Raw genomic sequence first — 26,058 nt, 5'->3', positions numbered from 1 at the left:
GCGACCCTGGAGCCCACAGCGAAGGAGCCGATGACAACGGAGCCGATACCGCATTCACGACCGCTCTGGACGACGAGCTCGCGAGTGACAGCGACCTTGCACATTTTATTTCACAGTTTTGCGGCACAAGTTTTTACCACGTTGTCTGCGGCGGATGCCATGATTGGCATCATTAGTTACGGCGTTGCAGCGAGCCTGAACTGGTCGAACATGGAAGGGCTCTTCAATCTTGTGAACTTCCTATTTGGCAAGGATGTGCTTCCGGGATCAAAGTTTTTGCTTCGGAAGATATGGCCCAAACTTAAAGAGCGGATGACTAAGCACCACTTCTTCTGCAAGGAGTGCGGCACCAATGTTGTTGCTGGGACTCAAGATGGGACGCCATGTCCGAACTGCCAAGCCGTCGTCCCTACCAAAAATTTCTCCCAACGGAATTTCTTCACAACGCTCGACCTGAAGCTGCAGCTAGAGGTACTCTTAGCCGACGAAGGTATCGCGCAAGAGCTGTTCCGGTCTCTCCAGAAGAAAAACGAAAAAGCAGACAACACCATGAGAGATCTGACGGATGGAGCACTCTATCAAAAGCAGACTGCCAAAAGCTCCTTTTGTGATATTACACTAACTATGAATACTGATGGTGCACGAGTTTTTAACTCAAACAAATCATCACTGTGGCCCCTGCAGTGCGTAGTCAATGAGCTGCCGGTGCACATACGCTGGAGCAATGTACTGCTTGCAGCACTGCACGTGGTTTGGTGCAGGCCACCCCGACATGGTGATGTGCCTAAACCCGTTCGTCAACGAGATCAACCGTATTGGGACAATCACATGGGAAAGTGGCGGTCACGTCGTGAACACGACGGTACAGATCGTATGCTGTTGCGTCGATGCGCCAGCAAGGGTTGCTGTTCTGAACATGAAACAGTTTAATGGATATTACGGATGCACCTGGTGCCTTCAGAAGGGGACATTCCTGAATGGTAAGCAGCTTTTGAACCGTCACATTGATCTTGGAACTGTGCTGTCAAGTCTTGCATATTTTACGCTCTCAACTGATGAAATCGGTTTCGTGAGTATTCTAATTTATTTGGAAAGTGATGACAAAATCAAGACAGGAAAGAATAAAAAAGTGAGAAACAGACAAAAGTGCTCAATCTTCATCTTGGTCACTTTTGTTCAGCTTCAGTAACTGAATAATTCTTAATTGTAAAGCTTAAAGCATCATTTTGCACCAACCAGTTCTTTCTTATTTTTTTACTTTTTCAGGTTCCATGAGGTACCCAGTGCAAGAGGATGGGGCGGTGGCACCAGAGAGGACGGTTCGCTCTTCAAGGAAGGACGCAGCAGCAGCACTGCAGAAAGGGGAACCGTCCCGTGGAGTAAAGGGGCCATCACCGCTGATGAATGCCCCGGGACCTGACTTGGTCTGGGGTGCGAACCCTGACTATCTCCACTGTGTCTTGGAGGGTGTCACCAAGCAAATATGCGAGAAGTGGCTCACCTGCACGCAGCTCGAGTGCTACATTGGCACCCCAAAGACAGTGGAAATCATTGACAAGCGGCTCTTGCAGCTAACTCCACCCCAGTGGTTTACCCGGTTGCCCAGGTCTCTGGTGGACAGGCCATTTTGGAAGGCGAGTGAATGGAAGTGGTGGCTGCTTCACTACGCCATCCCGTGCCTGGAAGGTATCTTGCCAAAAAAATTACACCATCTTCCCGAGGGGAACCATGGGGTGATGCGGAGAATCGCGGATCGTTATTAACGGTGTTATTAACGGTGTTAGTAACGTTATTAGTAACGTTGTTGAACTTCACGGTCCCGAACCTCAGGTTCTGCTGCTCGACGTTCACGAACCAACGCGGCTTCCCGTTCTCGAAGGTCGGGTTCCGCCGCTCGCTTCATACGTTTACGTTGAACTTCACGGTCCCGAACCTCAGGTTCTGCTGCTCGACGTTCTCGAACCGCCGCTGCTTCACGTTGTCGTAGTTCAGCATCCGCCGCTCGACGTCGACGAATGGACGCCGCTTCTCGTTGCCGTAGTTCAGGGTCTGCCGCTCGCTTCAGGCGTTCGCGCTCAGCGTCGTGTGCCCTTCGCTGCGCAGCTTTGTCTTCAGTGGACGTAGCGTTGTTGCTTCCATCACACCTCATCGGAAGAACGGAGTGAAGTGGAGTCAACAGCGGTGAACTGAACGCGCGCAGCGTTGGCGCAGCGCGCTACCGCTGCTTATATTCACGCTTGAAGGAGAGGAGACCAGAGGAGGACAGTTGCGCATGCGGGCGCGGTGTGAGTAGAAGCAAACGCACGCAAAGTGCACGCAGCTGGTAGAGAGAGAGAGCGGAGAGAGTAGCGCGCAGCTGTTGGAGAGAGGGAAGGAGGAGAGTTGCGCATGCGTAGTGTGAGTGCGGACTACGACGCCGCGGGACATAGACCCGAGCAAGAGATGCTCCGCATCTAAAAAGTATCTGGACCACTTTTGTCTCCTCGTGAGTGGAGTGTACCTGCTCTTGAAGGACGCGGTAGAAGAGAGCGACGTTTCCAAGGCCTCAGAGTTGCTGGCCGAGTTTGTGGTGATGACTCAAGTTTTGTATGGCATGAGTGCTATGACATTTAATCTTCACCAACTTCACCACCTAGCCAAGAGTGTGCAACAGCTAGGCCCTTTCTGGTCCCACTCTACCTTCATTTTTTATCGGGGAAAGGCTTGCTTCTTAAAGGGGCACTCAAGTGCTTTTTGGAGAAGTTTGCTTTGGAAGCATATTGTTTGTTGGGCTTCAGTCAATGAAAATGACCAGTTCTAGACGGCAAGACGCCGAAATAAACTCGCAACAAAAGAAATACGCAGGCACTATTTCCTATTGGGGAGTGCATCCTGTGTCCCCACCACCGCCATAAAATTCAACCAATAAAAGTTGTTAATTTCGTGGAGATTCCGAAAGTTACTAATATTGCTCATTTTAGAGACGTGCACATTATATTTTGACGAACATGTCAAATCTTAGAATGTAGGTGACGTAATACAGTTATTATTGATTGAAAACGAGCGAACTATGTTTTCTCCTTGCCTTGTTACGCGGGAGTGATGTGCCCGCGCGGCGACGCGGCGGCGTCGCTCCGTCAAGTTCAACTCCGTCGTCTACCGGTTTTCTTCCCGAGGCTCCCACTTCATCCCGTTCTCGAAGCAAGGTTCGCGAAGACGCGAGTGGTTTCGTTGCACCAGGCAAGAAAACGACCACCGAGGACCTCCTCCACATTCCTCGTTTCTGTGCGGACAACTTCGAGGCATTCGCCAGCGGTGACCGTAGTTATCGACGCCATCAGTCTGCTGTGCCGACGCTTCTGCTTCCCGTCACCGACGGGACCGAGCGAGGAACCCGCGAAAAAGTCCTGGTAAGGGTTTTGGTGATTTTTGTGAATTTCATGAACGTCGCATTGTGCAGCAGTCTGCGTGACATACGTTTTCGAAACTGAGGGTGTTTTGTAGAGAACCGTGTTTTACGATCTGCGTAAATGAACTACGCATCGTAGAAAGCTGAATATCACCGAGACGCTAGTGATGGCGACAGAATGCGAAAGTTTGCAAGCATGACGTTATCTGAATCAAAAGGATACTAATGCTTTATTTGTACTCAGTGGGGTGGATTACCGAAGCGTACAGGGTCACAAAAGGCAATGCTGCCCATACCGGAATGGAGCCGATGTCCACCTAAGCCTAATAACGTCACGATCTTTTTTTCTTCTAGGACCTAGGTTTTCTCTCTTTTACCACAAACTCGGGTAATTTCGAACATGATCAGCATCCACCAGCTCGCCTGCACACTCATTGTCGTCGTGTTCTGTGGTGCAGTTTATTTGGTTGTACCAGAATGCGCGGCTCTGTTTTCTCAAACAGCTGCCACATCTCGCAAGCCACCGGCAGGAATTCTTTTTCCCCCGGCCTGCCGGTTCGAGCTTCATACTTGAGAACACGCTTCGTTCGCGAGCTTGGATCGTGTATGCGCTGCCAAAGCACGGCGAAACGAGCGAATGTGGAAACCGGCCATCCAAATGAGACGCCCTGTAATGTGCCTGTGCTTGTCGTGCCGGTTCCCAGGAGTGGCTCGCGCACTGAACGGCTAGTGCGCGAGCCACACGGGACGAGCGCAGCGCTCGTCCCATGTGATTCTTCTACGTCCTCGTCTGTTTTTTGCTGTTTCCTACGATGAATTCCCACCAATTCGCCCAACTCTCCATTCTTCTAACAGTTAGAAACTATCGATCGCCCAAATTGCATCATTCAGGCATTGTGAAAAACATTGTAGTATAAAAGTGCTATTTGCAGGCCCTAGTCTCAGCAGCTGGACTGCTGCATCCTGCAAGGAAAGGATCCAGAGGGACTGCACTGTCGAGATGAATCTCCCTGGTCGTGGAGGAGCCAGTACCGTTGGATACTTTCAACTCTGCCGTCCCCTACTGCAGCAGCGAGGTGCCATACAACTGCATATTTCCTGCTCCCAGCAGCATGCCAGACTCTGGTGCGACATACTCTCCATCCCACTCTGCCAAAGGTTTCGAGAGGTAAGCTATGCGTATGTGCGCCTAGAACTTACAAGTTTGATCTTTGCGCGCCTTGTGCATTTGCTTACCCTCCCTCCGCATGCGTCCACATGCTTGTGCCCCTTTTAATCTTGCCCAGTGACAGTGCTTGCTTGCTTTGTCATGGTGCGTTCCTCATGCTTTTTATGCTATCCATTGCTTGTGTGACCCTCCTTGTGTTCCGATGCACCACAGACGAGTATTGAAATACATGCTCTCTGCATATTTTTTTTATGTCCCTCACACGTAATACTGCAATGACTTTTCTTTTCATGTGCTTCCACAGACATCTTGAAGAGTCTACACCTTGGCAAAGCAGCTCTCCTGATGGTTTTTAATAAATTGGGCTTTCATTGAGGAGGTAGACTGGAACTGTATAAGCCAAACCTGGGCAACTGTGCATGACAGCACAAACATTTAACACAAGTTCAATACCATTCAGACTTACTATTAGGTAAACATATTTTCCAGTCTACACTACGGTTTCCTCTCCCATCTGCAACATTGTCTCTTCTCGATTATTCACTGGTTCACAAAGATACAACCTATTTTGCCTTGCTGACCTTTGAGGAAACAAATAAAAATAGTTTTAGCCAAAGCCGAATGATTATGCACAGGTTTGTTCGGACAGTAGAAGTTTTGCCAAGCACCAAGGAGCATGCTGGAAGTGCATTTACACACGGCATGTGCAAGAGTAACTGTTGCAGATGCCAAGACATGCACGCTCAGCATTTGCCTATGTCCCCACCATTCTCCTTTGTGCCTTGGCGAAAAGGTTTGATTTTAACCACTGAAAGGATTGTCAGTTATTCATTTACTGGGTGACTCGTATGTGCATTGAAGGAGCAAGAGCAAGCCTTGTTCCTAAACAGCGTAGTGTACGAGTTTTCCCAGCCAATGTGGCTCTGCGAACAAGGACCTTGACTAGGATTTACATGCAACATAATCTGGTCGGCACTCGTGTTTTGGCCAGTCTTTCTCTCTGTCTGTATCTAGTAGTGATGGACCGAATCTGCCGAACATCAGATTCAGATATGCCAAACCGAAAATTCGTTAAAAATTTGGCAAATGTCTGCGCACGCGTGAGATGCGACGGAACCATGGATTGCAAATGGATGCCGTGCGGTTACCATCGGGCAGTGTAGTACTACCAGCGGTTACAGTAAGGTGTGGAGTATACGACATGGTAACTGCGTGTTTGTCAGCCTTTGTGAGTGTGGTTCTCTTCAGTATTTTTTGCCTCAAGAATAACAATAATTTGCGGTAAGCTGCAAGCCACATAAGAACGTAATTTAAAAAAAAATGGACAGAGCAGCATTATGCAGCAGACAACGTGGCACAGTAAAGGACGATCGTTCAGAAGCAGTTATATGCATTGGCGGTCTCTCACGCTGTTCAGAAAATGCGCACAAAAATTGTTGCACCGTTTACGTGACCTGCTCCGGCCAACCCAAAAAGTATCTCCGCTGCGTAAAAAAATCGTCTGTTTCAAAAGCCATGGCCTTGGAAATTGCCTTCTCAAAATTTTTACACGCATTCATAATTATGAAAACTTTGATAAAGTGTTTAGTGCTTTACGAACCTCACGACAGACTAGTTTCGAAAAGTGTGAACTCTGTGTTTGCTGCATCGATCTCCATGTGCTCTCCCATAAATTGGGCGCCTCCTGTAACCGCTAATACCAAGTGACTTGCGCCGAGCTGCCCTGTCGGCCATGTTGTCGGTAAAACCCTGGGGGTTCAAAGGATTGCATTGTTCTGCTCTTTGGAGCTATATAGTGCTGTTTTCGCTACTACCCAACCTCGGTATCACACCACTTCTGCAAAAAGTCACTGTAAAATTGCCAGTAAACTTGCAAAAATGACACCTATACAATTATCTTGCAGAATATTACCTTATTTAGTAATAAATGTCCATATAAATAAAAAAAAGAAACCTAAACCTCTTTTGCCTGAAATACAAAATATAAACTTTTAGGTTTGGCAACAAAATATTGTTACCGAATATTTAAAAAAGATCGGCGAAAATTTGGCCTAAGATTCGGCACCGAATTTTCGATTCTGCAAAAAGTTTGGCCCCTCACTAGTATCTAGTCTCGCTGTTTCATGATAATCTGCAATTCACAAAATTCGAGTCACCCAAAATAAACCATCTTAAAGAAATGTGCTTCCTTTTGGAGGTCATGGGGAAACTCGAACAGCTATGAATGGGCAATATGCAAAATAGCTGTAGTGAGGACATCTGGCAATAGATGGCACCACATGTGTCGTGCTGCGGGCTTACCGGAAGCGAAGCTTCTTCCGGTTGCTGATTTACGATTAAAGGCACTTTTTGACGAGCTGTCACACGGGGTCGTTGTGTTCCTTCTGCCTGGCGACCATGCGGTCGCACTCGGACGCCCACGGTCACAACATGGTGTCAGAAGTGGCCGGCCTCCCGGTCTGACGTCCTCCTCGCTGCTGCTATGCTCACAGCTAGCCCTGCCTCTCGTCGTCTCCGCGTCGCACACTGCTACGCTTTCCGTCTTCTCGTCACCGTCGCTGCGTTCCTCGTCATGTCGCAGGAGAGAACAACGGAAGCTGCCGCCGCCACCGCCCCCGTCGTCTCACTCCCGAGCTTGGTTCCACCGCCCAAATTCGACTTCGCAAACCCCGACAAGTGGCCGCAATGGTTTCTACAATTCGAAGACTTCAGCTTTGCGTCAGGCCTCTACCAAGCGTCGGACGAAGTTCAGGTGTGGACGTTACTGTACACTATGGGATCCGAAGAGGCGCGACGTGTTCTTGAGACGTTAGGCCTCACCGCAGAGGAATGGCGGTCCTTCGCTGCGGTAACAGACAAGTTCAAGGCGCACTTCGTACATCCACCGAACGAAGTGTACGAGAGCGTGCTTTTTCACAGGCGGGTCCAGGAACGAGGGGAAACCGTCGACAGTTTTTACACTGCCCTTCGAGCACTCGTCCGCAAGTGCAACTATCCGTCCACAGAGGTCGAGGACAGGCTCGTTAGAGACCGCTTCGTCGTAGGACTTCTCGACTCGAGACTCTCCGACAAGCTCTGCCGCTGTCCGACCCTCACCATGGCCGAGGCCCGGCTACAAGCACGCATCCACGAAGACGCCGTCAAGGCGCGGGCGACCGTTTTTCGTGACGAGACAGCTGCCGTCGCACCTGAGCAGCTGAAGCTGGATGAAGCACGTGTGAAGAAAGGACGGAAACCGGCCCCCAAGACGTCTCCCAAGCGAGACTCGGCGTCGTCGCCGAGAGAAGGCAGCAAGAACTGCAGATTCTGCGGCCGTCAAGCGCACCCCCGTAACGAGTGCCCGGCTAGACAAGCCAAGTGTCACTACTGTCGACGCCTGGGTCACTTCGAAGATGTCTGCGAGAAGCGGAAGCGAAGTTTGAGCACTGTTCATCTACATGCCGTTTCGACCGCGGGCCGAGCGAAGTTTGTCAAGGTCGCCGTCAACGGGTACGACGTCGACTTCAAAGTGGACTCCGGAGCCGAAGTCACGGTGGTGCCAAGCACTTTTCCCGGAGCACCTCGCAGTCTCCAAGAGCCTGAAGGGCAGCTCACTGGACCGGGCAATCACCCATTGAGAGTTCTCGGTACCTTCCAAGCCACATTGACTTGGAAAGGCAAGTCGGTAGTGGAGCGGGTTTACGTCCTGCCGTCGCAAGACCCGCCTCTTTTGGGGTTTCCTGCCATCCAGAAGCTGGGTGTGGTGAAGTTCGTTGACGCCCTCTCCAGTCTCAACCAGCAGAGCCCTCTTCACAGCGACATCTTCGAAGGGTTGGGTGAGCTGAAGGACGAGTATGTGATTCGACTCCAGCCAGGAGCACAGCCGTTCTCCCTCAGCGTTCCTCGCCGCATTCCGATTCCCCTTCATAACATTGTCCGCGAAGAACTGGATAAGCTAGAAGCTGACGGTGTGATCCGCAAAGTCGACGATCCGACGGACTGGTGTTCTGGTATCGTTGTCGTCCCCAAGTCCTCTGGAGGTTACCGGATCTGTGTCGATCTCACACGCCTTAACCAGGTGGTCCAGCGGGAGCGTCACGTCCTCCCATCGGTGGAGCACATCCTGGGACGTCTGGGTCCTGCACGGATCTTTTCCAAGCTCGACGCTACAGCCAGTTTTCACCAGATCAAGCTATCTGCCGAAAGCCAGCTCCTCACGACCTTCATTACCCCGTTCGGCAGATACTGCTTCTGTCGCCTTCCTTTTGGAATTTGCTCCGCTCCGGAGTATTTCCAACGTCAAATGGGGAGGATCCTGGAGGGTCTCGACGGAGTCGTCCACATGATCGACGACATTTTGGTTTTCGGACGCACCCAAGAGGAACATGACCGGCGTCTTGCAACAGTGTTGGGTCGCCTGAGCAGTGCCGGAGTGAAACTGAACAGGGCCAAGTGCGTCTTTTCAGCGTCCACTGTTAGGTTCTTGGGAGTCACAGTCAGTGCAGACGGTATCAGCCCCGATCCAGACAAGGTCCAGGCTCTGGTCAACTTGGAGGCCCCAGCGGACGTCAGTGGTGTCAGGAGACTTCTCGGCATGGCTAATCACGTAGGCCGTTTTCTTCCTCACCTGTCCGACGTGACTACACCGATTCGTGCTCTTCTCCAAAAGAACAGTGCATGGTGTTGGGGGCCCAGTCAGCAGTCTGCCTTTGATCGTCTTAAGGGCATGTTGAGCTCCAAGGTCTGCATGGCCCAGTACGACCCTTCGTACCATACCACAGTGTCGGCTGATGCAAGTTCGTATGGACTGGGAGCCGTTCTGCTACAGGACCAACCATCGGGAGAGCGTCGTGCCGTTGCCTACGCTTCGCGATCTCTTACACCGACGGAAACCCGGTATAGCCAGACGGAGAAAGAGGCTCTGGCCGTCACATGGGCCGTTGAAAGGTTCGACCAGTTCGTCCGTGGCATCAGGTTTGATGTCGAAACAGATCATCGACCCCTCGTCACTCTGTTGGGATCTGCGGAACTGGACACTATGCCTCCTCGCATTCAGCGCCTGAGGATGCGGCTTATGGCCTACCAGTACAATGTTCTCTATGTACCGGGGAAGCTCCTGGCGACAGCAGACACCCTTTCCCGAGCTCCTGTACAGGCTGCCGGCACCAAAGTAGACACCGTCGAGCTCTTCGTTGGGTCACTGCTCAAGCACATCTAAAGTCTTGCATCCACTCGCCTCGATCGCCTTCGCCAGCACCAAGCAGAGGATGGAGTCTGTGCCGGCCTACTCCGATTCTGCAAGGATGGGTGGCCCAAGAAGGTGTCCAACGTTCCAGTTCATCTTAGGGCTTTCTGGAAGGAGCGAGGCAACATCACAGCCTTCGAGGGCCTGTTGCTGAAGGACTGTCGCATCGTGGTTCCTCAGACTCTTCAGAAGGAGATGCTAACATTACTCCACGAGGGCCACCAAGGCGTGGGAAGATGCAAGGCAAGGGCTCGCGACTCAGTGTGGTGGCCAACCTTGAACAGCGAGCTGGAGCAACTGGTGGGGACGTGCGAGCGTTGTGCCCAAACAAGAATTCAGCGCTGCGAGCCGCTTCTCGGGACTCCTACACCCGATCGCCCCTGGCAACGTATTGGGGTTGACCTCTTTGAGCTGCAAGGACGCAACTACGTGGTCATGGTTGACTACTATTCCCGTTTCCCCGAGGTGGTCAGTCTTGCGACCACAACATCAAGCTCCGTCATCGCGGCTATGAAGAGTTCCTTTGCCCGCTTTGGGATTCCGGAGACTGTGGTCTCCGATAACGGTCCGCAGTTTTCGTCAACGGAATTCGCCTCTTTCGCAGCCTTGTATGGGTTCGCCCACCGTACGAGCAGTCCGAGGTACCCGCAAGCGAATGGCGAGGCAGAGCGCATGGTTCGAACACTGAAGGAGCTCTTCGTGAAGGCAGAGGATCCGCACATGGCGTTACTGGTGTACCGGGACACACCCGGAGTGACCGGCTACAGCCCTTCGGAGCTGCTCATGGGTCGTCGTCTCCGGACCAGGCTGCCAGGGTTACCTGCGTCGCTGATGCCGAAGTGGCCGTCGCCAAAGCTCGTCAAGAGCAGGGACCAGAGCGTGAAGAGCCATCAATGCAAGGACTTCAACAGGCGTCACGCCGCCCAGTCACTGCGCCCTCTGGAAGCAGGGGAAGAGGTGTGGGTACAAGATATACCATGTGCTGCTAGGGTGCTGAGCCCGGCCAAACGGCCGCGCTCCTACGTGGTCGAGACGCCAAGGGGTGTTGTCCAGCGCAACCGTCGCCACTTGGTGCCGTTTACGCCCAGTACTCCCAGCCAGCCAAGCGACTTTGTTTGCACCCAGCCTGCAACTTCAGACGGGCCAGTTCCTGTAGCCGAAAGACCAACAGGCGATTCAGCGGTGGTGCCCAGTTCTACATGGCAGTCTCCCCCACCGGGTATACGCGTCACACGTTCGGGGCGGCAAGTCAAGCCTCCTCAAAGACTTAACTTGTGAAAGCACGAGGTAAAGCTCCCTCGAGCTCGAAGGAGAGATGTAGTGAGGACATCTGGCAATAGATGGCACCACATGTGTCGTGCTGCGGGCTTACCGGAAGCGAAGCTTCTTCCGGTTGCTGATTTACGATTAAAGGCACTTTTTGACGAGCTGTCACACGGGGTAGTTGTGTTCCTTTTGCCTGGCGACCATGTGGTCGCACTCGGACGCCCACGGTCACAACAATTGCAGTGCCCCTAATGGTTCAGGTGCACTCTGGGAGTAGGAGACTGTCAACGGGTAGTTTCAGTTTCACTGGGTTGTCCATCTGTTGTGCTCTTGTCTCCGCACCATCATTGCTCATGTTGTGGATGCTCCACACTTGCGCGCGATGCAATAAGTACCCTTTTCTTCTCGTTACTACATATCAGCTGCAGCGAATAATGAAACAATTAGGATTTTTTCTGACACGGGGGACGAGCAAAAACGCCATGACGGTGAAGTCAAGTGACTGCAGATCGACGAATGCCATGCCAGTTCACCGCATGCATTTGTTTGCAACCTTGAGAACAGCCACTGAGACTAGTACTCTGTTTCTACAACACCCTTGTTTCTGCGGCCAATTTTCAGACAGCAACGTAGCAAAAGGCGCAAATTTGCGCTTGAACGTTCTCGTACAGTGAGCTTCGTCGTGTATTGTGTTAAACCAATTGCAAATAGCGATTGGTGAAGCAAGGGTGTTATAAAACGTGTGCTAATCTCAGTTGATGTTTTCAAGGTGGCAAACAAATGCACGCAGCGAGCTGGCACGGCATTTGGCGTACGTCGCTCTACGTTCAGTTCGCCGTTGGAACGTTCTCGCTCAAAACCCGTGCCAGCAATATTAATTGTTTCATTATTCGCCGTGTCAGATTTGTAGCGACGAGAAGAAAAGGGCACTTAGTGCATCGTTCACAAGTGTGGAGCAATCCACGACGACGTGAGCAACGGCAATGTGGAGACAATAGCAGACGAAAGATTCTAAACCCGGCGAAACCGAAACTACTTATTGACAGTCTCCTGCTCCGAGAGTGCACCTGAACCGCTAAGGGCACTGCTATTTGTAACTTATTGACCATTGGCTCCAATAGCTCGTAGCGTCCACTGCAGTCAGTTGTAAGGTGAAACGGAGTATGGAAATATTTGCACAGAAGCGCCGCAAAGATGGCAGCCAACAAAACCCCGAGTGTTCTTGGTGAGAAGTTATGCAAATCGATTACAGCTTTGAAGTGGCCAGTAGTAAGTTGTCACTTGACTCTAACGGCTAACAATACATTTGTGTGAAGACCAACCGTTGGATGATGCATTGATTACTTTTGTGGTGAGAGAAACATGGTTTTATACCCAGTAAAACAAAAACACTTTATTCAGTCGCAGCGATCAGAACACAGGAACCCCGAAAAAGTGTTGCTGGCGTTCGGTTCCTATTTGTTTTCACCATGCAGGAGGGCAGTGGTCGCCAGTTGCTTTTCCCCAGTCGCCGTCACAACCATAGCATCCACGGCCTATAGGCAGCGTGCCAGAAGCACCTGAAACAATATCCATTGATTGAATGTAAGAAAAAGACACCACTTTAATTGACCATAGTAACTGAAGCAATGACCACACTGACCAGATGTAAGAAGCAATACTCTATACTCTAAGTGTACACGTCTTGTGTTCGTTTCCCTGGAAAACCAATAATATATTATGCTGCTTTTATGTTCCCTTTCGCTGTGCATGTGATGCATCTGCCAACGAACAGCTAGGCGGCACAACAGACTATAAACACTGCGAAAAAGTGAGCTTGTACTGCATGCCAAGCACAGCACAGATGTCGAGACAACCTTGCTCCGGAAGTATAATCCACCATGAGCTCTGAAAGAAAGCCGACTGTGGTAAGGACGGCGAGAAGGCAATCCCAGATTTTTTTCGAAAGAAGCTTCTGTAAAGGGAGCAATTCAACCGATTTCTTGAAGTGATCAGTCACGACAGGAAGATGCTGATTACTGTACGGATTATGAGGAAACGATCCCATCACGGGTCACAGCCAACAATCTGCCAAGGAGAGTGGCTTACGATTGGCTGTATAAACCCTGGTAGGTGGCCTTCACGTGGCTTTGACTTCTGACATCCTGGACAAGTGTGGGCACACTTCAGTATATCCTGCCTGATTCCTGGTCAAGTCTCGACATGGCGTAAATTATTGCAAGTCATACTGCTGCTGCTGTGACCTGATGAGGCTGAATCATGGAAGTGACTGATGAACGGCGTTCGAAGTTTCACAATCCTGAAAGGCGAGCCATGGGCGGCATCGTCTGCTTGAAAAATGTAGCTGAGAACAAGTCCATTCTCTCTCAGCAAGTATGAGTCGTACCTACCGTTGCTCTCGGTGCGGCCTACCCTTTGTTCTGCAAGCTTCTCGCACACCCGTAGACGGAGTTTCCCCTCCCACTGTGCCTTGCAAAGTTCTCTGATCACCAACGTCCCCCATTCTGACTGATGTGTCGGCCACAATGCCAGGTATTCCCACCCATGCATGTTCGTCCTGAGTGGGGAGGACCTGCAAAGGAGCACACGAGAGCAGATCTGCCGCAACAAAACTCCCGTCTTGTATGTAGTGGCTTAGTGGCATGCCTGTAATGTCGAAGCTGATTGTGCGAGACGTCCGACTTGATTCCGCAAATTATTCGGCCAGGAAAACACTTGATTGGTCTGGGTCTGAAAGTATGTGCCATTGAAATACATGCTAAATTTTTTTAGGGTAAAAATAATGGCAAGACACTTCTTTTCCATTGCATAATAGTAGTGTTTGGCCGGTGTCGGCATGCGGCTGGTAAAGGCAACTGGCCGAAGAACACCGTTGTGTTCCTGAAGCACGACTGCACCAAGGCCAGAGTCGCTGGCATGAGTCTGAACAACAAACAGGCTAAAAAGACCCGAAAACTAACGAAGCGAAGTCGGTGATTGCCTTCGAGAGCCGAGGGCAATCACTGCAGGCAATCGGTTATCGCACACATCTTGTCCCGATTGGGGTGAAAAACTCGGGTTAACAGCAAAGCCGAGAAGGTTGATTTCCTTTTCAGGGTGAACTGTCAAGTTGGCAGATTGCATTTGCTTGAGGACAATCCTAAGATGTTCAAGGTATTTCTTGAAAGATTGGGGAAAATGACGTAATTCATATACGCCATCACAAACTTGCTCTTTGTATCATCGACACTAATGTCCATTCGATGTTGAAAGGTATCGGGCAAATTTGTGTTGTGTATTCGAGTTCTCGCGCCCCGGTCCTCACCGAGGAGTCGCGTATATTGAAGTTCCCCTGCGTTGTACCAGATGGAACCACGCGTCCGGAGAGCACCGAACCGGGCGCGTGTCAGGTTTCGTTTTCGCGTGCCTCGCGCGCCTGCGGACTCTGCGCCCCCGCGAGACCGCGCGCGTTCCCGCCGAGCGTTGGAGCGACCCTCCAGAATGTAATCCCGACCAGCCACACGGGCTGGATATATACTCTAATAAAGTTGCGTTCTTACGTATCAAGGACCCAACAACTGGCGACGAGGCAAGTGATCCCCGGACTCGCCTTCCACGTATGTACGGCGTCAGAGCGTACTACGTCCCGTTTTGCGCGTGAAGCCCTGCGCTGCGCTCCGAAACCAGAACTCTTGGGTGTGGCCACCCTCCATTGTGTTCACCCTCCTTGGACCCGACATGTCTTCCCCGGACAAAGATACTCCGACTGTTGTGATGGCTCCTTCGGCCCCATACCTCGCCCTGGCTGAATTTTCGCCGGATCAGCCAGCCGCTTGGCCCGTGTACCGGGAACGGCTTGAATTTTACTTTCAAGCTCAGAACATCGCAACCGATGACAAGCGGAAAGCCATCCTCTGTAGTGCCTGCGGAGTGGACACCTACACACTCCTTCGCTCCCTGTGTGCCCCCAAGACGCCGATGCAGACACCATACGCTGACATCGTAGCTAAACTGGATACCCACTTCGTCAGCAAGCCCTCTGTCACCTCGGAACGCTTTCGATTCAACAAACGGGATCAGCTCCAAGGAGAGACAGTGCCGGCCTACCTCGCTGCACTTCGGCATCTCGCTCGTCATTGCGAGTTTGAGGACTGGCTTGATCGTCTACTGTGCGACCGACTGGTATGCGGCTTGCGCGACGAGACCCTTCAGCGCCGACTGTTGGCTGAACCAGAGCTCACACTGACCAAGGCTGTTCAGATGGCTCGGGCTGCTGAGGAAGCAGCCGTTAAGACAGAAGAACTTCGTCGCACCAGGTCAGAAGCTCGCCAAGAGCAAAACCGAGTGGCACAGGCGCCGCGGAAGCCCCCCAGTGGTAGCGCTTCCACCAACGATCGATCTTCTCATGTCCAGTGCTGGAGATGCACGGGCTCACACGACGCTGCAAACTGTTCCTACGCCAGTGTCGTATGCCACTTCTGCGGCAACAAAGGACACCTGCAGAAGGCCTGCCGTAAAAAAGCGGCAAAAGGAAAAAAGAAACAGGGCAAGGCTTCTGAGCGACCACCTGACTCCGAACGGCGGCCCAGAGGCCGTAATCACCAGCTGACAGAAGCAACCGATCCCCCAGATCAGGACGTATACCACGTGACGCCGTCCGTTTGCCACACGGGTCAACCTGTGGAGGAGGTTCCGGTTCTTCAGTCACTGTCGACAGTCAGCTCCGTCACCCCCGCTGTATTCGCAGAGGTTGCGATCAACGGACATGCTTTATCCATGGAGGTGGACTCAGGCTCCGCCTGCACCGTGATCAGCTCAGAGACTTTCCGAGTTCTGGACCTCTCGACCACTAATCTTCAACCCTCTGCACTCCAGCTACAATCCTACACCCACGAGCGGCTCGACATCATGGGTACACTGGAGGTTGACGTCACTTACAAGACCCGAGAGGCACGCCTTCCTCTTCTGGTGGTGAAAGGAACCGGCACCAGTCTGCTCGGTCGAGACTGGTTTCCTGCGTTGGGAATCGGCCTCAGTGGCGTGAAGCAACTCTCTGAAGAACGAACCCTTCGGCAGCAACCAGTCAGCGTTGTGGTAGCCGAATTTCCTGAAGTCTTCAAGGAGGGACTGGGAAAAAGCAAAGGACTACCTGTTCGCATCGAGGTCGCCCCTGCGGCTACACCCCGCTTCCTCAAAGCGCGCCAGGTACCTGTTGCTCTACGTCCTCGCGTCGAAGCCGCCATCGACATTCTCGTCGAGCAAGGCGTCTACCAGCCAGTGCGTAATTCACGTTGGTCAACCCCGGTCGTCCCAATAGTGAAGAAAAATGGCAAGATTCGCCTGTGCGGCGACTACAAGTGCACCGTCAATCCTGTGCTCCAATGGGAGACATACCCCTTACCTACCACAGAGCAGCTCTTCGCCAACCTCGCAGGTTGCAAGGTGTTCTCGCGCCTTGACCTAGATCAAGCATACCAGCAGCTGACTGTGGACGACGAGACCGCCGACTTGCTAACGGTCAACACGCATCGCGGACTGTTTCGAGTCACCCGCCTTCCATTCGGTGTCGCCACAGCCGTTGCCATCTTCCAGCGATATATGGAGGAACTGCTGGCTGGACTCCCAATGGTGCACGTCTACCTGGACGACATCATCGTCGGAGGCCGAACGGAAGTAGAGCACCACCGCAACCTCCGAGCGGTTTTGAACAGAATCCAGGAAGATGGAGTGCGCTTGAGCAAAGACAAGTGCGCCTTCGGAGTGCCTGAAGTCGTCTTCTTGGGCTATCGCATCGACAGCCAAGGCATTTACCCGACTGAAGAAAAGGTCAAGGCTCTGAAGGAAGCTCCAGCACCCAAGGACAAGCAGCAGCTTCAGTCCTTCCTCGGGTTGTTGAACTTTTACAACCGTTTCCTACGCGGAGCAGCGCACACGCTCGAACCCCTGCACCGTCTCCTCGGCAAAGACTCGCCATGGAAATGGGGACCGGATGAAGACCAGGCGTTTATCAACGCAAAAAAGCTTCTGGAATCGTCAGCGGTGTTGAGACACTACGACGTCCACAAGCCCCTCGTTCTCGCATGCGACGCATCGCCATACGGGCTCGGTTTTGTGCTGAGTCATGAAAATCTGCCTGGCCTGGAAGCTCCAGTCGCCTACGGATCCAGGACGATGACTCCGACCGAGCGGAACTACTCTCAAACAGACCGAGAGGCGTTGGCCGTGGTGTCAGGCGTCAAGAAGTTTCACCAGTACCTGTATGGGAGACACTTCAAGATCTACACAGATCACAAACCCTTGCTTGGGCTCCTGCACCACAGCAAACCCATCCCAGCGGTTCTATCGCCACGCCTGCTCCGATGGAATCTGCTCCTGGGACAGTACGACTACGAGCTGGTCTACCGTCCAGGTCGACAGATGGGCAATGCCGACTCCTTCAGCCGGTTGCCTCTGCCGACAAAGGACTTCCAGCCTCCACCCCTGGAGGACGTTCTCCTGCTCGAGGCTGCTCCAGAGAGGCCAGTCGACGCAGAGCGGATTGCTCGACTGACGAAACATGATCCGAAGCTGTCCCGCATCCTCCGATGGATCAAGCATGGATGGCCTGACGAGAAGCCATCAGAAGAGTTCCAACCGTACTATGTGCGCCGCGACGAACTCTCCGCATACCGCGACTGCATTCTTTGGGGCAGCCGCGTAGTTGTGCCACCTAGCCTCCGCCCCGAGATCCTAAAGATTCTCCACTCTGCACATCCCGGCATGGTGCGCATGAAGGGGCTCGCCAGAGGCTACGTCTGGTGGCCAGGCCTAGACAAGGGAATCGAAGAGCAGGTCCGCACCTGCGCGACTTGCCAAGTCACAAGGGACTCGCCTCCACAAGCTCCAGTGCATCCCTGGGAATGCAGCTCCAGGCCATGGTCCCGACTGCACCTGGACTTTGCGGGCCCCTTCCAAGGAAAGACCTTCTTTTTGGTCGTGGACTCGTATTCTAAGTGGTTAGAAGTACGAATTACGAAGTCCACGTCAGCAGCGACTGTTGTCCGCGAACTAAGAAGGATGTTCGCCACCCACGGACTGCCCGATGTGGTTGTCTCGGACAACGGCCCTGCCTTTGCGTCAGAGGAGTTCCGCACGTTCCTCGCCCGCAACAACATTCGACAAGCATTGGTGTCTCCCTACCATCCATCTTCGAATGGTCAAGCGGAAAGGTTCGTCCAAGACACCAAGAAAGCGCTGAGACGCTTGAGAGGCGCTGACATCGATGTGTGCCTCACACGCTTCCTGTTTGAGCAGCATATCCTGCCAAGCACATCGACAGGAAGAAGCCCGGCAGAGTTGATGATGTCGCGCCAACTCAGGTCGGCTTTGGACACCGTCCACCCAGACCATCAGCGCTACGTCGAGCAGCGCCAGGAAAAGCACGCACAGAGCAGCAGAACAATGAGAGAATTCTGCCCCGGCGACAGCGTGTTCGCTCGCAGCTTTGCGTTGGGACGTCCACGCTGGGTTCCCGCCGTCGTCTACTCTCGCAGTGGACCGGTATCATATCAGGTGAAGCTGCAAGACGGCACGTCTTGGAAACGGCACGTTGACCACATTCGCCGACGAACGTCGGACATGCCGGACATTCCTGATACGCGTGATCGCGCTCCGGATTCTGGTGGCGCGGAACTTGATCCACAGGAGACTCGTGACGACGCCGGGTCGGCTGCAAGGCGCAGCATGCCGGGAACGTCTAGGACCGAATCTGAGGAAACACCTGCCGAAGCCAGATTGACCCCGGCCGCTGCTCCTGGGTCACCCTCGCCCGCTGCTGCGCGATCCACAGATTCATCCGAGAGCAACAGCACCTCACCGATCGCACTTCGCCGATCAAGTCGGACAACGCGCCATCCCGCCCATTTGAAAGAATTCGTTTAGGGGGGAGGGGTGTTGTGTATTCGAGTTCTCGCGCCCCGGTCCTCACCGAGGAGTCGCGTATATTGAGGTTCCCCTGCGTTGTACCAGATGGAACCACGCGTCCGGAGAGCACCGAACCGGGCGCGTGTCAGGTTTCGTTTTCGCGTGCCTCGCGCGCCTGCGGACTCTGCGCCCCCGCGAGACCGCGCGCGTTCCCGCCGAGCGTTGGAGCGACCCTCCAGAATGTAATCCCGACCAGCCACACGGGCTGGATATATACTCTAATAAAGTTGCGTTCTTACGTATCAAGGACTCAACAATTTGAAAGGCTCGAACACTCCCTTGTGATAGGTAAAAACGGTTGTCGAAACCTCATCTGGGTCTATATCGGTTATCCTAGACTGCAGTCAAGCGTTGTGAACACTTTCGTGTAGTCGATCAAGGGAAACTGGTATGAATCCTTTACCGTTACAGCGTTGAGGCTGCGACGGGAGAAGCCCAACGACTCTGGGAGTTGCAAACAGCTCCGGTGTCGATCCGCTCCTGTAATGCTGCATTCAGGAGAGCTCTTACATGGACGATGAGGGGCTTGGGTTGCACCGCAGTTGGTCGAACGTCGCCAGTCTCGATTCGATGCAGCAGCACATCAGTCTTTCCCAGAACTTCCGTGTAGTACATTGGTGAAAATGGCTGCAAGATGCTCTCTAGCTGTTGCTTTTGTTTCCTGGACGCTGGACGCACCTGCACGGCGTCTCGGACACCGGCAGGAAAGGCTGCAGCAAGCCTTGTTGTACAGAGAGCCGGGAGAGTTCCGCCAGTAATGCAGCCCTCTCGCCTGGTGAAGGGGGTCACATCCAGCTGAATGTCCATCCAGCCAATAGCCGCCGACAGCAAAGTCGAGCAAAAGTTTTTCGCCTGCAATAAAATCTCCACCAAATGGTAATTGGCACGTTCAATCCTGGCAGATAAAAAAAATGCTAGCGTGCCTCTTCGTCGAATAGAATGCCGAGCCTTGCAGCGCACTGCTGAAGTGTATTTTAGGAACAAAGCGGTGCTTTTTCTGTTTTGCACAGCTCAAAAAAGTCCCCAATAAGCAAACTTTCTGCTCTGTTATCAAGGAGGGCGGCAAAGGGAACAGCAAGTAGACAAACTGTCATGTAAGGCTCGATGCATTGACCTGTAGGTCGTAAGTGACACAGACGAGAGGAGTGCTGGCGACTCGCTTATCCCGAAGCTGGAACTCGCTGCCGCCAGCTTGGGCCGGCGGCAGCGAGATCTCAAAGTTCAGCGTCACGGGCCCTGTTGGTTTCCCTGGTTCCTCCGGCCCCGGCACCACCAGTGCAGGCATTGGCTGCGAGAACGGCCACGCTGTCCTTAGTTGTAGCAGGAACTGGGCTGCCAACGGTCTTCTGCCGCTCTATTTCACATGTTACCCCAGTCTCTCCAACACTGGCCGCTGTCTCTCAACTTCACTGGTTCATTCGCCCAAGCTGGGGCATTTGTTGGCCGTTCAATAATCTCGAAGACGGTTAGGCAGCCGGCCTTCGCCGTAAGGGGACTGCAGCCGGCCGCTTGAGATGGTCTGCAGCACCTGCGGCAAAATTTCGCTCTGGTGCGGGCCACCGGGGAAGGGGGGGGGGGGGGCAATCCCAGCTGCCTGGGGCTTCCTGGATCAGGAATTTAGACTCTTGACGACCCAGCTTGTTGTAAAAACATTGGACCTCCCGACGACAGTCAAGGGGGTTCAGGGCGAGGGGCAAGTAGGCAAGGTTGGCACAGGCCCTTTCAGGAAGGTGTCGAGTCAGAGTTGCTTGTTCTTCGTCGAAGCATGTGGGAGGTACCCACGCACAGGACGGCTCGGAGGCTTCTGCAGCTGGGGGCGGGAGGCCTGTAGTCCACGCAAGCCGCGATAGTTCCCTACACGAGGTCTTCAGTGGTGTCGTAGTTGGACCCATGAAGACAGATGTTGTAACGGGTGACTGACGAACAATGCGAGTAACCCTCTGCAACTCGAGAGCAGCTTGCACTGCTCGGTTGAGCAGTTCCTGCATGACTCGAATATACTTCACAAGGCCTTCTTCTGGGTTCTGTGTGCGACACTTGATTTCCCGCTGAACTCGGGACTCGCACCCCGGTGCCAGGAACTCCTCTCGGAAGCTGCGGCGGAACGCCTCAAGAGATGGAAATAGAATGACTAACACCCGTGTCACACGGGCAACTGGAATGCCATTTACAACGAATGACATTCGTGTGATTTACGAATCGGCTCGCAATCTGTCGCGCGTGGAACGCCCCACGCTCGGAGTGTCGCGCGCTGATTGGCCGATCGTTCAAATGTCATTCATTGTAAATGGCATTCGAGTTGCCCGCATGGCACGGGTATACACCAGCTCATGTTTACAAACAAACCAAAGCGCCCCTATCGGACGCCACCGGCGCTGCGCATCAGCAATGGGCAAGAAGCCCGTCGTTGCCCATAAACAAACCATTGAATTGCGTTGTTTTCGGCGTCGGTGGGAGTCCCAGTGATCTTCTTCGCGTTGGAATTGTTGATTCTATGTCCTCCTAACAATGTCTGACTACTTGAGCGGCTTCAGCCAAATTATTGATTCAAAACTTCGCGTGAATAATGTGACTTGCGGCGATTCACTTCACGTGGACGCCGCGGGATGGGCGCTAAAGCCTGACTTGCACGATGAGATTTTGCTTGTTATTTCCAGTCGTGACGTCGCTCGGGCTGCAAAAGCGTGGACCGTAGTTGAGATGGTGGACGTCGATACTGAAAACCGCAAGTAGAATCGGGCATTACAAATCGGTGATGGCCACCGGTAACAATAATCAACATCTTATTGTATCAACTGTTTACGCTTAGCCTACTTACCCCAACCAACCTTCAAAAGTGTTTTGAGGCATGCACTTAGTTGTTATCTCAATTACCGGATCAATGTTTGGTTTACGGGCCGCTGCCGTTTGAACGAGCTGACAAAAAGCAGACAAGTTTGACAGAGCAGACGACAGTTTGAACGCTTGTGCAATGAAGTGCGGGCAAGAAGCACCGCGTCCCGCGTCAACAAACCATTGGATTGTCACGTTGTCGGCGTCTGTGTGAGTCTGCATACTCTTTTTCGCGTTGGAATTGTAGATTCTACGTCCTCAAAGCAATGTCTTTACCACTTCAATCGCCTGAACGAAATTATTAAGGCTCGTTACACCACTAAACTTTGCGTAAACAATTTGACGTACGGCGATTCATTCGTGTGAACGCCGCAGATAGGACGCCAAAATCATAATGAGGTTCTTCTAGATATTTTTGATCGCAACGTCGCTCGTGCTGCAAAAGTGTAAAAGGCAGCGGCGATGATCGACGTCGATACTGAAATTCGGAAGCAGGAACAGATCAAGCGTAACAAGTCGGTGATGGCTACTGGTACCAATGATCAACACCTTGTATCTATTGTTTACACCCAGTTTACTTAACTCTTTTGAGGCCTGCAGTTGCTTCTTATTGCTATAACCGGATCAAAGTTTCGTCTACGGGCCACTTTTGTTTGAACGAGCAGACGAGAAAAAGCGGACGAAAGTTCGAACGATCAGGCGGCCATGTGAATTTGAAGACGCACTAAACCCGCGGGTGGCCCAGACAACTTGGCGTTTTTCTCTCGTTCATGTTGGAACCAAACAAATACATGTGCGACCACAAACTGTTGCCCGCACAAGCAATCGTAGTTCGACGGCGTCTGGTTTACCCTTTTCACGGCTACTATCGACGTACTCGGACGAACGGAGCTGGCAGAAACACATGAAAGCTGCTCTTCAAACCTTTCCAGGCTCTTTTGCTACAGCCCCGGTCGCAGCATTTTGACGAGAACGCAGGTTTTTGGTCTGGTTTATCCGAAAAGAACGCAAGAATGCCTGTCTCGCGCGGCGACTTCTGCCCACCGCCCCAGACCGGAAGTGTGCCGAAGCGCCACCACTGCGGCGTGACGTAGAAGAGTTTGTGTATAAGGCTATACACACAACATCGTGCACCTTGATTGGAAGTGGCTATACGCACGATGCAGAGAGAGAGATGGACAGAGTGTGTATCACTGGGAGCTTGTTAACCCCCCCGGCGTTCACGTCGCTTCGCTGCGACAGTATGCGGCTGCTCCTTACAAAACTACCGTATTTACCCGAGTAATGGCCACACTGTTTATGAAGAAAACCTGAGGGTTCGCTTTTCCACGGAGCACGCAGATTGCCAATCACCGCGATTGACAGCATGATTTCAGCTATTTACAAGACAGAGATAATGTTTTCATGCGAAGATACCATCTGTGAAGATTGCACTTGTATGGAGAATCGTGTTCTCGATCTGGTTATTCGCCATGTTATTTATGCGCAACGCAATGATTGGCTGTACATGTGTTCTGCGGGAAAGTAGACCGGTGGGCGTTGTTCATAAATAGTGCGACCATTACTCGAGTAAATACAGTATTAGCCATTTGCCCCCCTCCCCCCCCTTCGCGGCGTCCAGCCGGCAACCAAAGCTTCGCTGTTCCCCATGCACGTCCGGAAAGAGAGGACCGTACCATTTAGTTGAGCGAAGTTTCTTTGAAAACATTCATTCTTTTCACTGTTAATCATAGAAAAGAAATGTAAATATTGCCAAATGCCTCAACAGAACAATGTTTGAGAAACAGAAAAAAAGGTAAACCCACAAAGGGGGTCGAACCCTGGGGGGCTATGTTGCACGTTTTGGACTCCCAGGAGACTAGGGAGAAAGAAGTGACGTAGGTGTGAATGAACGTATCTTAGCAGCACCACGAAACGCGTCATCAGCGTCATCCCGCCCGTGACGGCTGCTAAATGCTCCGTCACCAACTCCAGTGCAGTAGACATACGATCATTGAGGGCCAGGATCTTAACCGACGACGGACCAGAGCCCAACTCCGACTCCGTGTCGCTGGAGGACAGCTTGGGTGCAGCTTGGGAGGCATGGGCAAGAGAACGAAAACGCACGGCAAACAAGACAAAAAAAAACAGACACGTGAAGCGAACATTAAAAAAAGCAATTGACCGCTAAGTGTTTTCTATTGAAAGGTATCCCGTGCGGACATGCGCCGATGATTGGAACGGTGTCGACGCCGATTGCAAGTTTTACGATCAATAAGTCGTACTCACTTGTTCCTCGCCGCCCCGCATTTCGCATTTTCTTCTGCCCATAGTTGCGTCTATTGTGTAAAGCGAATCGTAGCACACCCGGGCTGAGGCACAGCGAGTCGAAATCCAAGTGGCTCGTCACGCAGCGCGCCGGCCCTGCTGCTTGCGTACGACGACATGGTACACCCGGCGGCAGACAACCTGACGACGATCTCCATCGGCATGCAGCGACCGCAACTGGCATCAACTATACATGTGAGTTTTACAATAAAGAGCGTATCACCTATCAGTCTGTGTTGGGAGCCGCTGGGTTCCGTCAACGAGTGCGTTCTTCTCTTTTGTATCCGGAGTCCGGTGTCGATGCCGAAGACACTTCGCTGTCTTCGCAGCGCCGTGGAATGCCGTCGTCTACGTTTGCGGCGCGTTCGAGGCGTCGGCGTCGCGCGTAGGAGCGGCGTCGTAACGGGATGAACCTGATATCGGCCGTCCGCCGAAGAATTTCCATACGACGACTCCATTCGATAAGCGTTTTAAAATGAGTCCGTCCAATACGCGCACATTCGTAAAAATCAGTCCGCCGAATACGCGCACATTTCAAAATCAGTCCGCCGAATACGCGCGCATTTCGAAATCAGTCCGCCGGGACTCGTGATTGGCTGGCGCACGCCCTTCCTTGCTGCCTTCCCGTCCGACAGCGCCCCTGACGGCGTGCGCTTAGGCGCAGAACACCGATCTTTGATTGGAGTTTTAATAGGGAAATCGGCCGCCCTTGAATGTAATTTTAGGATTTTTAGGATGCTTAGAGCCCGTGGATTGCGTTATGACAATAAATAGACGATCTCAGAATCCACTTGAGTGCCCCTTTAAGCTCGTCAGTGATGCCAATGGTGTGCCTCTGCGGATCCTAGAGCGCTTCGTTATGCAAGTGCAACTGAAGAGAATTGTAGGGAACTTGGAGCCCTCTGCAGAAACAGTTGCGTTCTGTAGCAGCATTGGAGGTAAAAGTAACGACAAAAGCACGCACGTGCTGGGGAAGGGCAGGATGCGCACATCGTTCAACAGCGCTGAGCAGGATGCATTCAAGTTGAAACTTGGGAGCGTTCCACATTTGGCAGTTGAGTACGAGAGAATCTCGATTGAAGGGCAGCAAGTGCACTCTGTCAATTACTTGCGACCCAAGAAAACTAACAACTCTGTCCTCATCACCAAATGCGGAGCGTACTGTTCTGTGGAGCGAGTGTACGAACTGTCTGATTGCCAGCACGTTCTGTCATGCCATGAATTAGTGTGCCGCAGCCTTACAAAAGTGCCACACCTGGTGAAGTGCTTTTCTACCAGGCCAGACATCCGCATGCTGAAACCTGGCGAGGTTGGTCGCCTTTGTGTCTTCATGAAAATGAAAATGCATGCTACGTCTCGACTATCCCGAACATGTATGAACGTGACTAGTGGCCTGTTTTACACCTACCATAATATCTCAACAGGTAGCCCACCCGGAATCAGGTGATGCACCTAGGTTCTTCTTATGCGGATGTTTTTTAGAGCGCAGCTCTTAGGCGCCTGTTTCCGGCTTGAGCGGCGTCGCCGTCGCCGTTGGCGTCGCCGTCGCCGTCGGCGTAACCAAGGTCACCCCAAGGTCACGTGACCCCCAAGGTCACGTGACCCCCCCCAGGTCATGTGACCCCCCCAATGTCACGTGACTCCTCCCAAGGTAACGTGACCCCCGGAGGTCACGTGACCCCCTCCCCAAGGTCACGTGACCCCCGAAGTCACGTGACTCCCCTGAGGTCACATGACCCCCCAAGGTAACGTGACCCCCGATGACGTCATCGTCACTGATGACGTCATCAGTGATGTTACTGATGAAATCCTCGGCATTGTCATCGTCACGTGACCCCAGGTCACGTGACCCCTCCCTCCGGTCAGTTGACCCCACACCCCAGTACCCTTCCCTCCTCCTCCTCAAGAGCTGCGCTCTAATTCGGCGTTACA

General features: G+C 52.6%; 1 long non-coding RNA gene and 1 pseudogene across 1 annotated transcript; both read left to right on the top strand.

Annotated features, from left to right (window-relative positions):
* Positions 1-772: 772 nt before the first annotated feature.
* LOC121834886 lies at positions 773-25,515 on the top strand (annotated as a pseudogene).
* LOC120843134 lies at positions 14,181-19,462 on the top strand. The gene is made up of 3 exons (XR_005716094.1): positions 14,181-14,313; positions 16,847-16,851; positions 19,253-19,462. It is a non-coding gene; the product is annotated as an uncharacterized LOC120843134 (long non-coding RNA).
* Positions 25,516-26,058: the final 543 nt, after the last annotated feature.

This window comes from Ixodes scapularis, unplaced genomic scaffold (assembly GCF_016920785.2).
Source record: "Ixodes scapularis isolate PalLabHiFi unplaced genomic scaffold, ASM1692078v2 PGA_scaffold10__122_contigs__length_95168666, whole genome shotgun sequence".
Classification (NCBI taxonomy): Eukaryota; Metazoa; Arthropoda; class Arachnida; order Ixodida; family Ixodidae; genus Ixodes; species Ixodes scapularis.
The sequence above is the reverse complement of the archived record's forward strand: the minus strand, read 5'-3'. Positions and strand labels throughout refer to the sequence as shown.